The 10,572-nt window shown below is 37.9% G+C and overlaps 2 pseudogenes; both read left to right on the forward strand.

Annotated features, from left to right (window-relative positions):
- LOC111831060 overlaps positions 1–7,110 on the forward strand; it is a 10,123-nt pseudogene extending 3,013 nt beyond the window's left edge.
- Positions 7,111–7,311: 201 nt separating this feature from the next.
- Positions 7,312–9,148, forward strand: LOC17888677 (annotated as a pseudogene).
- The last annotated feature ends 1,424 nt before the right edge of the window (positions 9,149–10,572 follow it).

Below are 10,572 nucleotides of genomic sequence, written 5' to 3' on the forward strand. Positions count from 1 at the left end.
ATAGAGAGAGAGAGAGAATACAAACCAGATTAATCGAGACCCCAAAAAATTTCTCTCTACAAAAAACACCACCCAATCATAAAACGCCACGTGGCGCGAAGTACTTGTATAATTCGTCGCAATATAAGGAACGTTCCTACCAATTATATGTTATTCTGATTTAAATTAAAAACCAAAAATGTGAGGGACTTTTTCTAGAACCGCTAATGCACTTGCCCTCTCCTCTCTGCGTTCCTCTCTGCATTCCTCTCTGCATTCCTCTCTGCATCTTTTTTTTCTTAGTTCTCAGGTTTGTGTCTTTGTGTATAATCTCTCTTCTCTTTCCCTCCTATGTATCTTTTCTTTTCTCTCCGTCTTTGCGGTGAGAGAATGAGTAAATCAATATGGCCTACTGATCACGGTTCTGTTTCTTACTAAACATGGGTCTGTTTCATTTTTGTTGCTAATTCTAATTCTTTTGTTTTCTTCTCTTCTTCTTGCATTTTAATCATGCCCTCATAATGTCTAATAGTGAAGAAATTGGAAACAGTGGTGGTAGAGAAGTGGATCCAGGCAGGAAGTTTGGAACTTGTGTTAGAAGAAACAACAACACGTGGAAGCGTAATTTATCCTTCAATGTTTATAATGGAGGAATAACTCGCGTTAAAATTCATTTAGTTGATGGTTGCTGCAAAATGTAAGCAGATTCCATATTATGTTCAGAAGTTACTTAGGGATTACATGATAAAAAAGGAAGTTCAGAAAGAAGCTCGTAATGTGGATCATCAACCTGAGGTTGGTGCTGATGATGAGTATATGATGGAGGAGAACCATCAACTAGTGCACTACTATCGAAGAAAAGGAAAATCACCTTTAAATAAATATGCCACTATTCATCCAAGAGATATTCTACATGGACGAAAAAAGAGAAAAAGGTATCTTTGGTGTTTGTCATAAAAAAAACAAAGGAATATAGTTTACGTTGGTATAACTAGGTGGTTGTACAATGCATGTCTTACTTTCATTGTTGTCACTTATCTTTCTTGGAATGAAATGTGTGAATTGATTGGGCATTCGAGACCTAGTTTGAAAACTCCAAACATTTGGGAGTTGAGAGAACTTCTTCTCAAGAAAGAGAAAGCAAATGTGGAAGCTTAGCTTTTGGAAAACAAGAAAGAGTTGTCAAGCATCTGCATGGATCATCAGGATGTTGTTCGTCTAACTCTAAAAATGAACATTTTTGAGAATTATCCAGATGGTCATTTAGATGAGTTTTTAAATTTTAGGCAAAATTTTGAAAGTCATTTGGATGTCTGAAGTTGGATCATCTTGATGAAGATGGTTCATCAAAAAATGGCAAATGACAATATACCCTTATTATCCCAATAATCTATTTGTCTACAAAATTTGTAAATGATACATTTGCAAATATCTCAAATTTGTTTTCAAAAATTGTAAAATAAAATTTTCTGCTAAAAAAGAAAAAATCACATTTTCCAACCAAAAACCGTAAAATTTTGTTTTCCTGCCTAAACAGTAAAATCATGTTTTCTCGCCAAAACGTAAAATCACATTTTCCCACCAAAAACGTATAAACACGTTTTCCCACCAAAACGCAAAATCACATTTTCACGCCAAAACCGTAAAATCATGTTTTCCCGGCAAAAACGTAAAATCATGTTTTCCCACCAAAAACATATAATTACGTTTTCCCACCAAAACGCAAAATTACATTTTCGTGCTAAAACCCCAAAATCTTATTTTTCTCGCCAAGATCTAATAATTTAATATAACTAGTTTCATGGTGGCATTCAACAGAGAAAATGATGATGAATGAAAATCAAGAACCAGACCACATATTTCTGATCTATCTACAACTAAAAGACCTTTAGTCTCATCTTCATATCAATTGTTCTTTTTAAAGTTTTTTTATTAATCCTCAAATGAAGGTATGCTTTTTTATACTTTTTTTCTTAATCTTAAAACTATTTTTATAATCCAAGGTTTGAGAGATGGATAAATAAACTAAAACATATAATGTATTTTAGGGAAGTAGAATCGATGGTAAACTACCCATCATCCTATATGTCACTGTTTTGAAATGAATAATCACAAAAAGGAGAAGGCAGCCCTATAAAGAAAAAGGCAAGAAGAACACCTAACAGAACATGTACATATATCATATGTATTATTTAACGATTGCATATATTGTTGGGGATAAAACTAATAAGTCTTCATTTAAAGAGCAATACTTGTGTTCACCCTCCAATCAAAATAAACAATATGCCAAGTCATATTTTATTTAAAGAATAAATCAAAATAAAACAAACTTTGACCACTCTTTTATAAACCCAAACCAAAATATAATTTCATCTAATTTCAAAATCTAAACCCTAACCATTATTTTGTCAAACCAAAATATAATTTTGTTTAATTACAAAATCTAAACCCTAACCACTATTTTTTCAACCCAAACCGAAAATATAATTTTGTTGTTACAAAATCTAAACCCTAACCATGTTTTTGTCAACCCAAACCAAAATATATTTCCTTACTAAAAATCCTACATAATTTGTTTCCTTAATTTGCTTTATTTTTTATTTTAATTTTGATTTACTTTTTGTTAAATAAAAAATGACGTGGCACATTTTTGTATTTTGATTGGTTAATTAAGAGGGGGTGAACCAAGTATTTTCTCATTTAAATGCTGAAAAAACTACAACCAATTAATACACGGGCCTTAAGCCTCCCGGACTTAGTAAATCGATCGTCGGATGTTAATAGACTCATAGGCCTAGTGAGAGGACATGAGGCCCATTAAGAGAGGTGGGCCCATGTGCTAGTGGTGAACATGGGGTCCACTGGAGAGATGACGGTCGGGGCGTTACAAGTGGTGTTAGAGCCGAACCCAGACAAATGTGGAGTAGTGGGCTCACACTGTCAGGGGGTGACGATCGTTGTGCACAACGAGGACATTGCAGTCTGTTAGTGGGGGAGAATTGTGAGATCCTAGTTTGCGGAGAGGTTTAAATGAATTGATTTAGCCACCTATATCACCAAAGTTCACTTATCTTTTCATTCAAGGGTCTTGAGAGAACTCTAGAGTTAAGCGTACTTATGCTGAAGTAGTCAAAGGATGGGTGACCTTTCGGAAAGTGGTTTTCGGAACTGTGTGCGTGAGGACAAAACACAGGGAAAAGATCATGTGTTTATTTGTAGGGTTGGTAAACTAGTCTTTAAGCCTCCCAGACGTAGCAAACCGGCTGTCAAATGTTAATGAGATCATGGGCCTAGTGAGAGAACGTGAGGCCCATTAAGAGAGGTGGGCCTATGTGCTGGTGGTGAACATGGGGCCCACTGGAGAGATGGCGTCAGGGGCGGATACAAAGAGAAGGAAGTGGGGTCAACTGACCCCACCTAATTTTGGAAATTTTTTTATTTATTTATATATAATAATAAGACCCCACTACTATATATTTTTGAACCCACTACAAATAACGGGCTTATATATGGTATGTGGACTCATTATTTGGTTTAGAAAAAGTCCATTAGGTTTACATTATAATAAAAAAACAATTGTTTAAAATAAATAAAAAAACTTCCTTCTCCCCTAGACGGCTACGTGATAAAACTTGAAAACAGTTGAGGAAACCTTTGCAACATCAATGGTGAACTGAATTTAACGTGAGGTTTTGTATGTTTTTTTTTAATTTAATCTATTTAAATTTTAGATTTTAATTTAGCTTCAATCATGTTATAACTTTTGAAACTTCGATCGTTTTTTATTCAATTCCAATTTTGATACTTTGTTTTCCTTTATGTTATTATTATGATAATTCATGATCTTTGTTTGATTGGTTTTCAAACAAGGTCTGGTTTTAAATTTTACTAACTTGTTTTAGTTTTCCAGGTTACTAATGAAACGAAAATCTCCATCACCGGTTGATATCGATTTAGATGATTTGCCTCATGATCCCAGTGAGAGAAAAGCAATTTTAGAATATCATCCTAATCAAAGAGACGAGGTAAGGCGTAAGTATTAGATTAGAGGACCTTGTCAACCTCGTGGTCATACTTTTGAGCAACGACTTGTAAGGAATATTGGGAATACACTAAGGCGGTTTAATCCTAATTGGTTTGATCAGTTTGGTGATCGGTTGGAATACAGTGTGAAGACAGAAAAGGCATATTGTTTGTGATGTTATTTGTTTGGAGATATAAACAAAGCAAGAGGTGGAAAAATTGGATTTGTGACAGAGGGATTCAATTGTTGGAACAAGTCGGAAAGATTGTTTGGTCATATAGGTAAAAGTATAAATAGTTTCGTTTTACAAAAAAACTAAAAGGGCTTAAGCCAAAGATTCGCAGCTTGGCAAAAGAGAGGATATGCCATCTTGTGAAGAGATCAAAAGAAGCTTATGACACTCTTTGTCGGAAAATAGGAGACAATCTAGCTAACCCCAACTCCACCACCATTGAGGAGGAAAAGGCCGCTTTCAACCGGTGGGATCATGTGGCGAGTTTAGAGGAGAAGTATCTGAAGCAACTATCGAAGTTACACTGGTTGCAAGTGGGTGACCAAAATAATAAAGCTTTTCACAGGGCGGTTGTTTCCCGGAAAATTAAGAATTCGATTCGGGAAATTCTTTGCAGTGATGGTCGTGTGGTGCTGGGGGCTGATATTAATGTTGAGGCTGTGAGATATTTTAAGGAATTTCTTCAATTTTCTCCACAGGATTATGTGGTCCATGATATCCAGGATTTGCTTCCTTTTCGCTGCTCCGAGGAAGACAAACAAATGCTCACAAGTGAAGTCTCGGCTGAGGAGATCAAGAGAGTGCTTTTTTCGATGCCAAATGACAAGTCTCCGGGTCCAGATGGGTATACTTCTGAATTTTACAAAGCCTCTTGGGATGTTCTGGGCAAGGAGTTTACGCTTGCAATCCAATCTTTCTTTGTTAAGGGTTTTCTTCCGAAGGGAATTAACTCCACAATTCTTGCTCCCATTCCGAAAAAATTGGATGCGAGGGAAATGAAAGACTACCGTCCCATTTCGTGCTGCAATGTTATCTACAAAAGTTATCTCTAATAGGTTGAAGCAGATTCTCCCTAAGTTCATAGCGGGTAACCAATCAGCTTTTGTCAAGGATAGATTGTTGATGGAGAACGTGTTATTGGCAACCGAACTGGTTAAGAATTACCACAAGGACTCGGTCTCTCAGAGATGTGCTATTAAGATTGATATTTCGAAGGCCTTTGATTCTGTCCAATGGTCGTTTCTTGTCAATACTCTCTCCGCTATGCAGTTCCCTCCGACGTTTATACATTGGGTTACTCTTTGTGTCACTACGGCGTCATTTTCAGTTCAAGTTAATGGAGAATTATCGGGTTATTTTCAGAGCTCTAGAGGACTCCGTCAAGGATGCTCTTTACCCCCTTATCTTTTTGTCATTTGCATGGATGTTCTCTCTAAAATGTTAGATAGAGCTGCTGGGGAGGAACAGTTTGGTTATCACCCGCAGTGTAAGGACTTAAAGCTGACTCATTTGAGCTTCGCTGATGATCTCATGGTTCTCTCGGATGGCAAGATCCGCTCTATTGATGCTGTGTTTAACCTGTTTGCGAGTAGGTCAGGGCTGAAGATAAGTCTGGAAAAATCAACCTTGTATTTGGCTGGTGTCTCGTCTACTGCCCGTCAACAAATTGCTAGCCGGTTTGCCTTTGATGTTGGACAGCTGCCTGTTCGCTACTTGGGCTTACCACTGGTCACCAAGCGTCTAACTGCCACTGATTACTCGCCGTTAGTAGAGCACATCAAGCAGAAAATTAGCTCATGGACTAATCGATACCTCTCTTTTGTTGGCAGACTCAATTTGATAAGTTCTGTTATATGGAGTCTTTGTAACTTCTGGTTGGGCGCTTTTCGGCTTCCTCGCGCATGCATAGCTGAAGTGGATCGTCTTTGTTCTGCTTTTCTCTGGTCTAGGGTTGAGATGACGACAACCAAAGCTGAATTGCTTGGGGTAAAGTTTGTACTCCAAAGGAGGAGGGAGGGCTTGGTTTGAGGGAGGGCTTGGTTTAAGGAATTTAAAGGAGGCAAATGATGTCTGCTGCCTAAAGCTGGTTTGGAAAATTTTCTCTAAAGGCAATTCCCTGTGGTTTAGCTGGATTCACAGGAATCTGTTGAAGAAAGAGTCTTTTTGGACTGTGAAGAACAAGACTACCATGGGCTCCTGGATTTGGAAAAAGATTTTGAAGTACAAGGACATAGCTCGGCGCTTATGCAAATTGGAAGTTGGTAATGGTGAGCATACTTCTTTCGGGTTTGACAACTGGTCTAATATGGGAATTTTGTTTGATATTGCAGGGTATCGAGGTGCTATAGATCTGGGAATTACTCGCAATATGACTGTGGCTGAGGCGCTGTCGACCCACCGAAGGAGAAGGCACCGCCACGGGCACCTAAATGCGATTGAGGAAGTCATGGCCAAGCAACGTCATAACACCACGACCCACATGGACGTAATGCTATGGCGAGGAAAGCGTGACGATTTCAGACCAGACTTCTCAACTAAAGACACTTGGAATAATATTCGGATTCCATCTACTAGAGCTCCTTGGTATAAAGGGATTTGGTTCACTCACACGACACCAAAATATTCCTTTTGTGCTTGGTTAGCAGTTCACGACCGTCTTCCTACGGGGGCAAGATTACTACAATGGAACAGAGACGCCTCCGGTCAATGTGTTCTTTGTATAAACAACACTGAAACACGCGACCATCTCTTTTTCGGCTGCAGCTACTCTTCAGCCATTTGGGCTGCACTGGCCAAAGGAGTGTTTGGATCACATTACACTACAGATTGGAATTCACTGCTTAATTACGTTTCAGCCCACCAACTGTCCCGAGTGGAGAAGTTTCTAGCTCGCTACATCTTCCAAGCCACCATTCACGCCATCTGGAAAGAACGTAATGACCGCCGACACGGCAATGCTCATACAACGACGACTCAGCTCATAAAGAGGCTAGACCAACAAGTACGAAACCAATGCACAACGATCCGGAGGATGGCGGACCACAGATACACCGCAGGATTCCAAACTTGGCTGCAAAGCCGCTCTACTTCTTGATTTTCTTAACTCAAGTTTACTCTGTTTCTTTTCAGCAAAATTTAAGCTTCCCGTTGCACATGTTGTAAACACGAACCCATTTTTCTTTTGAATTGAATTTAACATTTTATTCAAAAAAATAAAATAAATAGCTTTCATAACATAGCTAAGAAAAAGTGTGAAGATTTGGTGAGACAAGGTCAATCAATTAAACATGCTCTACACAAACAAACCAATGTTATGAAGGATGACTATCGTGTTCGATAAATGCTTTGATTGATGCTTTTCGATACTTATTGAGACAAGGATTGTCGTTCCGGGGACATGATGAGACAATGGATTCTAGTAACAGGGGAATTTTTTTGGAGTTGGTGAAGTATTCCGCTGAGCAAAATGAGGCTGTGAATAAGGTTGTGTTGAAGAATGCTCCTGGAAATAACCAAAATGGTGTCTCATCCAATTCAAAAAGACATTGATAATTGCTTTTCAGAAGAAGTAATTCACTCGATACTTCAAGAGATTGATGATGATGTCTTTGCTCTGTTGGTGGATGAGTCTGCTAACTCTTCCTGACTCTTCCAAGAAAGAGCAAATAGCTATAGTTTTTTTGTTTTGTTGATAAACATGGTATAGTGAAAGAGAGATTTGTTGGTCTAATCCATGTGAAGGAAACATGTTCTTTATCTTTGAAATCTGGTATTGACTCATTGTTTGCTAAATATAGATTGAGTATGAGAAAGCTGAGAGGACAAGGCTATAATGGGGCAGCAAATATGAGAGGTGAGCTTAATGGGTTGAGAACATTGATTTCAAGAGAAAGTAGCTCAACATACTATATACACTGTTTTGCTCACCAACTTCAGTTAGTTGTTGTTGCGGTTGCCAAGAAACATTGTGAAGTTGGGGATTTCTTCGATAAGGTTTCTGTGTTAGTGAACGTGCTTATAGCTTCTTGCAAAAGAAAGGATATAATGCGGGAAATTCAGCGGGTTGAAATTGAGAAATGAATAAGTAGTGGTGAAATTAAGACTAGAAAAGTGTTGAATCAAGAGTCTTCACTTCAAAGACCATGAACTACACGTTGGGGATCTCACTATAACACATTGTTGAGGCTAGTTGACTTGTTTTCTTCTACAATTAAGGTGCTTGACTATGTTGAGGATGAAGGTATAGAAAATGTCCAAAGAAGTCAAGCAAATGGTCTTCTCAAATACGTTCATACTTTTGATTATGTATTCTATCTACACTTGATGTTGCTTCTTCTAGGACTGACAAAGAATTTTTCTATGGCGTTACAAAGAAAAGATCAAAACATCATAAATGCTATCTCATTAGTTGAATCCACAAAGCAAGAACTACAAAAGTTAAGAGATAGTGGATGGGATTCTTTTGTGGAGAAGGTTTTAAATTTTTTTGAGAAACACAACACTGAGATTCTCAACATGGATGAAGACTTCATTGATCAAAGGAAGCCACACAAAAAGACGGGCATAACCAATTTACATCACTACCAAGTAAATTTTTTTTTATACCGTCTTAAATATCCAGCTTCAAGAGTTTAACGATCGCTTTAACGAGGTAAACTCTGAATTACTTGTTTGCACAGCAGCTTTGAATCCTATTGATTCATTCCATGAGTTTGATAAAAGGAAGTTATTGAGATTGGCTGAATTTTATCCTAAAGATTTTAGTCGAATGGAGTGCATATCTCATGAACAACAACTTGATATTTATATTGATAATGTGCGAAGTGATGAAATGTTTGCTAAGTTGAGAAATGTTTGCACGAGTGATGGTAGAAACCAGGAAACAACTTTCTCATCCTCTGGTTTATAGGCTTTTAAAGTTAGCTTTGATTTTGCCTGTTGCAACCGCAACTATCGAGAGATGCTTTTCAGGAATGAAGATTGTGAAGACCGTGTTAAGCAATCTCATTGGCAATCAATTTTGAAGTGATTGTCTCATTTCTTATATCGAAAAAAAAATATTAGAATGTGTAACCAATGAAACCGTGGTGAAAAGGTTTCAAGCTATGGCTGAACGTAGAATACATTTGTAATTTTTTTTTAGTATAAACTTCGTCATCTCTGGCACCTTCGCGTCTCAAATCCCTTTCTAGATTGAGATACTTTTGGCAAAAGGAGATGCTCCATCTTATTGGAGAGGAACTCGGTGAAATCTAAGATACTGTAATATCTTCTGCTACAGTCAAAATAAAGGTTCTACTTAATGGTCTCCAAACCCCTACAAAAAGAAACAATAGTGGAATTCTCAAATGGTAAGGAAGCTTTAGTGTTTTTGGAGTACAAGAATCTGAAGAACCATTGTCACCAGTAGTCACCACTGTTAGAGACTCACTCATGATATCAAAGATTTCCCTGGACTCCAGGCTTCAAAAGCAAATCTACAAAGCCAGCTAGATCTGCTCACCAGTCAAGTTCTATCGAGGGTACAAGAAACTATTATACCCGGCTAATAACTTCCTACCCCCTCGCCAGAACTCTAGAGACCCATCCAAACACTCATGCTCCATGGTAGCGCACAACTCTCGAAAAAGAAAGGCCGACATCTTGGTTTCCCATTCCACATCTCGAACTGAATCAAGAACAAACAATTACCCTCATTTATCCTCTAGAAGATCTCCAGCTAGATCCTCAGACAGTGGCAGAATATATGATCACAAGGCTCCTGATATACAATGGAAGCAAAGAAGACCTTATGCTCTTCCTCACCGCAATGAGAGGCATTAAAGAGCCAAAGATCCATCCCCTGCTAGCTCTGTTTAGAGCATGTCCAGTGGGCATTGCTAGATGGGTTGCCTATTAATATTGTATGGTAAAAATAAATACAAAAACAAAAAAAAAGCCCATTATAACGAGCATCGTTTCTTCTCCGGGTAGCAAAAGCAACAATTAAGAAACGGTACGTGTCAATGTTTAATTGGAAGCTGAGTAAATAAAAAATAATAATTTTTTTTTTTTTTTTTTTTTTTTCTCTCGACAGATTTCTCTGTTTTCTCTCTCAAAATCGACGAAGCTGAAGAACATGAGGCTGCGATGATTGATCCGAACCCAGAAGATTCCGAAATCGAAGCCTACTCCGGCAGTTTTCTAACCGTGGCACCGGATCAGAGATAGGAGACTAGACACACCCAAATACTTATTCTTCTTCTTCTTCTCCGGCAGTTTTCTTCTTCTTCTTCCTATTTACATCTCCTTATAATGCTTGTTGATGGAGACACTTCATCGTTTCTTCCCTCCAAACCTCTAGTGGAAATGTAATTTTAAGTATAGTTGCTAATAAATTGATTTTTTTAGTTTAATATTAAATATATTATTAGTTTAATTTTAAGTATCTTTCATGTGTTGCTCTGGTAATCATGGTCTTAGGAAACTGCTGACTCCTTTAGACCTAGAACATCTCCCCTGGAGCAGCCAATAGGCCTAAGCATTTAGATATTCGTTCGGGTATGAGTTCGGAGGC

The sequence above is a fragment of the Capsella rubella genome, unplaced genomic scaffold, assembly GCF_000375325.1.
Source record: "Capsella rubella cultivar Monte Gargano unplaced genomic scaffold, Caprub1_0 scaffold_4, whole genome shotgun sequence".
Taxonomy (NCBI): Eukaryota; Viridiplantae; Streptophyta; class Magnoliopsida; order Brassicales; family Brassicaceae; genus Capsella; species Capsella rubella.